Source organism: Apodemus sylvaticus, chromosome 5 (genome assembly GCF_947179515.1).
Source record: "Apodemus sylvaticus chromosome 5, mApoSyl1.1, whole genome shotgun sequence".
Classification (NCBI taxonomy): Eukaryota; Metazoa; Chordata; class Mammalia; order Rodentia; family Muridae; genus Apodemus; species Apodemus sylvaticus.
In genome coordinates this window covers 51,172,852-51,177,435 of record NC_067476.1, presented here as the reverse complement: position 1 = coordinate 51,177,435, position 4,584 = coordinate 51,172,852, and the positions used below count along the sequence as shown (strand labels likewise).

Below are 4,584 nucleotides of genomic sequence, written 5' to 3'. Positions count from 1 at the left end.
CAAGTGAACTGTTACTTTTCTACCAATAAGATAGAGATAAATGGAAACAAAGTTTAGAAAGAGGCTGGGCTAGTTCAGTACTAGAATGCTTACTTAACCTGTGTATGAAAGGTTCTGGATTCAATCCCAAGCACTGAATGAATGAATGAATGAATGAATACCAAATCATAGTTTTCTTTCTTCATAATTTGATTAATTAGAAATTAATCAATTAATTAGGCAAGCATGTTGGTACATACCTTTAAACTCAGTACTTGGGAGGCATAGACAGACAGATCTCTGAGTTTGAGGCCACCCTGGTAAATAGAATGAGTTCCAAGACAGCAAGGACTACACAGAGAAATCCTGTCTCAAAAAAGCAAAAGCAAAAGAAATTAATCAACTAATTAATTTGAATGTGTGTTGTTGGATTCATGTATACATAGTCATATGTGTGTGAGCAAATACATGTCCACATGTTTATGCATGTTGATATCAGAGGTTGACACTGGATGTCTTCTTGTTGTGAGAATATTAAAAATGGACCTGCCAACTCTCCGTGACCCTGCTTCTCTCTGCCCACCAACTCTCCGGCCCCGCTGGGCCATAGGGCTCCTACCGGGTGCTCTCATCTCGGTGGTCTCTCTACCCACCAGCTCTCTGGTGGGGGGGCACCCATGTTCCTCTTGCCACCACACAACACCCCACACACCCCACAGTCAACCATCACAACACCCAATTACCCAGTAGAATTAAAAGTCTTAAAGCTTATAGTTAACCAATCAGATTTATGTATTAATAAAATCATAATTTACAAGATGCCAATACCATTATTTCAGAGCCAATTGATAATGATAAAGCTTTATCCCAGCTCTTCTAACCTTATGACATCATCATGTCAGCCACCATTCCCCTTCCTCCTCTCTCTTGAGACACTCTCTGCCTCTGCAGCTCTTAGCTCCACCTCCCTTTTCCCTTTCCAATCACAGGCCTCCTCTGCACTAATGTAATTGGACAGGGAAAGTCCTGCAACATCTTCTTCCATTATTCTCCACCTTTAATAGTGACGGAGCAGGGGCGGGGGGTCCTCTCACTTAAACCCACAGCTCACAATCTGGCCTGCTTGTCCGGAGTGCCCTGTCTTCACCTCAAAATGAGGGCTGGAATTACAAGCAGGCTGTCTCATCCACCCGACTGTTCTGAGGAGCCAAAAGTCACCCCTAACCCTCACACCACCATTTTCATTGAGCTATTTCTCTAGCCCCTAGTTGTTGTTTTGGTTTGCTTTGGTTCTGAAATGAAAACAAAGCAAAACAAGCCCTGAGTGTAAAATGTATATAACTGAGGGTGAAATGAAAACTTGATGAATCTGAGGAGATATACAGGATTCCTTGTATTCTGACCACTTTTCTCTGAATTAGTAACTATATCAAAAGTAACAAAGGGAAAAGACAGCTGTTTAAGAAGGCGAGTGAGACAGAACCAGGGCTTGCCAGAGGTTCCCTCATCCCCTGCTCTTCTCAGAGCACACCTGCCTTTTGTGTACAGTGTGTCTGCCAGGAAGGAGGAAAAGCCATCAATGCACCGGGCAGGAGCTCATTATCGTCAGTTGTGGACGCACAGATGAAAGGCTTCTCCAAGGAAGCGTCCGGATTAACTTGTTTCAAGTGCTTTGTGCTCTGAAGATACATCACAATACAATAGTAGGAAAACCACCATCTTTAAGTTGTCGTGAGAGATTCAAGCATCATGCCCATCCTAGTGGTTTGTTGGGTTTCTAACAGAGGCACTCTGGGGAACCCGAAGATGACCTTAATGACTCTGTTGGGTTATCAGCTGCTCCAAATCCTCAGAATATACTCTTAACCTGTAAAAATTTTACTGTATGCCAGTCGTTCCTCAATAATGTATTTTTGTTGTTGTTTTCCTAAGGAAACATAAAAAAATAAGTCATTCTTTTTTATTGTCTAGCTATTTGTATTTCTCTGTATATCTGATACTGAGATCATAATAATTACTATTGATAATGTATTAATTAATAATTAATATATTATATCTAATACATAGAAATTATTAATTATATTATATATCATACAATAATTAATATGTGTTAATCATCAATTGGCAAGTGTTTGTTTTGGCGTGGGACAGTTGGAATACTCTACATTGCCTGTTTTCCTTTTGTCGGGCTAAACATAGTAGGTGAAGTTGGCGTCTGCAGAAGACTGCAGAGGTAAACTGTTTGCTCCAAAAGGTGAAAACTACTGAACTAAAACTAAAGGTCATTTTAGTTCAGATGAGCCAACCCTGCTTTGTATCTTACAGCAAAGAGTTTGAGGACTGAATGAATCTCAAGCTGTAGAGATTTCTCCCGTCTATTTTTACACACACCCTGGCTCTTTCCCAGAAAGAAGAGAAACAAAAATCCACTGGCAGTTGATCTTTACCTTGTTCCATTGAATTTCCTGAGGAGATTAAAAAAAAAATCTCTGGAAGCAGGAACAGATGGAGCAGCAAGAGGAACACTGCAGAGCAGGAAACTTAACCAAGCGCTGAGGAGAAAACAAAGAGCTCAAAAAGACGTTGTCTTAAAAAAAAAAAGAAACAACTCATTTGACTGGAGACAAAGTATCAGACAGAGTAAATATTTGCCTTTCTTTGAAGGAACCGGAGATGATAAACACAGTCATTACATTGTTCTCCAGGTTGTTCTATTAGGCAACCATCCTAAGGATTTCCAATCTGAGATCGGATAAAAATGTTGCTCATTAACATTTATTCTCTTTTCCCGAGCCATGAATCCATTCTTTAGATATCAGAGAAGTTAAATTTAAAACTCTGAACAGCCCATGGGGATGGGGACAGCTAAGCAGATGCCACATTCAGAAGCCATGTCTTCCCAAAAGTTTTGAAGTCTCCATTTGTATGTGGGTGAGTGGTATGAGAACATCACCCCGCCCTGATTCTGCAATAGGTGAGGCGTGGGTGGCCTCAGCTGGGGCGGAGGACTCCCCAGGTCTCTGTGACTCTCTACTGCAGACTTGCCACCAGACCATAGGAATGAGCTGTGACCTCAAATACAAGACACTGCAGCCCGTGAAAGGGACCAAAACACTGTCACTGAGAAAAAATGCTTAGAGGGGAGTCTCTTAAATTCAACAGGGACTCTGCCTTGCAGATACCGTTTCTTTGTTGTGGGTTTTTTTTTTTTTGGTTGTTTTGTTTTGTTTTTAATGTCATAAATGACAAATTCATCTGAGTTTCAAAAGAAAAGAGATAAATAAGCTTCCATCTTTATCTCAATTAAAGTGTCAGGCTGTAAGGGACCTAAACACCTTCTTAATAAGTCAGAGAGGAAACATGGCAATCTGGTTTATGGTAGGAAATAAAAGACAAAAATGAAGCAGAGCACTCCTTGGAAGGCTGGGAGTACATCTTCTTGTCTGAAAATGTAACATGAATAAAAAGGAAGGAAGCTAATGTCTTCTGAGGCCAAATGAACTTGTAAAGCAGCTTCAGTGTAATGAGACTGTCTGGAGGCCCCGAGGTGGGTCACTCTGAGTGCCAACTTTTGATGCCTGGGGCTATTTACAAGGGTTAAGAAGTTGGCAGGAGTCTCAGGGCACTTTCAGAGTTACTTTGTTATGACAGTTTTCACTTATGATTTTCATTATGATCCTCTTTAGAATCGCCACATAGATGCCTATGGCTCACAGACAGGGGTGCGGGATTAAAAAGCCTAAGTGTGCTGTCGTAATGAGTCCAGAGAGTTTGGAAACCATCGTGTGGGTGACTTTGAATGTTTGGAATTGCAGGATGATTGCAGAGATGATTATCTGAAAGTGATGGTCAGGCCCAGTTGCAAATGACTGCCTGAAAGGAACCGAGGCTCATGGGAAACCCATTGAAGACCCCCCACAAGCTTCAGAAACCAGCCTGGTCTAATTATGTCAGTCACTAATGGAGTGCAGGTGACTTCCTTGTTATGATCATTTGGCAGGCTCACCTCCTTCAGGGATAGCCTGTGATTCAAGATGCCAGGTCTGCTCACAGGCATGGATCAGATAGATGTCCAGGACCTCAGAAGGGCTGCAATTGGCCCCCGGCTCTAGGCAGAGACCTCTGAAGGGAACTCTTCTTTGTCGTCTAAAGAGGCCCTAAGAAGGAAGTGGCTCTTCTTTTCTGCCCTTGGGAAACAGATTATTTGCTTATCTACCTACCTGCTTTTGTTAGAGTAAACAAGTATTTTCTCAGCACCTATGTGCCAGTCACTGTGGTAGATGCTATGGATGAAGCCATCAAACAGGACCCTCGTGGAGTCCACACTCTAAAGAGTCCAGCCTAAGAAAATGCATATATAAACACATAGCTTAGATTATAAAATGAGCTCTGGAGAAAATAAATGGAGAAATGTGGGAGGAAATAAAAAAGAAGGAAAAAAATAAGAAAAAGTCACCTTATAGTGCTTGGGGTCTCACGGAGCCTGAGAAAGCTGGGGGGAGGGGCAAGTAATAGTAAAGAACAGGTGAAAGGGTGGGAGAGAGTAACCACGGAGCAGGCCTGCGCTGACGTAGCTGGGGTGTGGCTGAGTCCAAGGAAAATGAC

General features: G+C 42.0%; 1 long non-coding RNA gene across 1 annotated transcript; it reads right to left on the bottom strand.

Moving 5' to 3' along the window:
• Positions 1–814: 814 nt before the first annotated feature.
• Positions 815–4,112, bottom strand: LOC127684193 (uncharacterized). Its single transcript, XR_007977740.1, has 3 exons — positions 3,986–4,112; positions 2,427–2,531; positions 815–1,906 (listed from the first exon to the last, which is right to left on the bottom strand). It is a non-coding gene; the product is annotated as an uncharacterized LOC127684193 (long non-coding RNA).
• Positions 4,113–4,584: the final 472 nt, after the last annotated feature.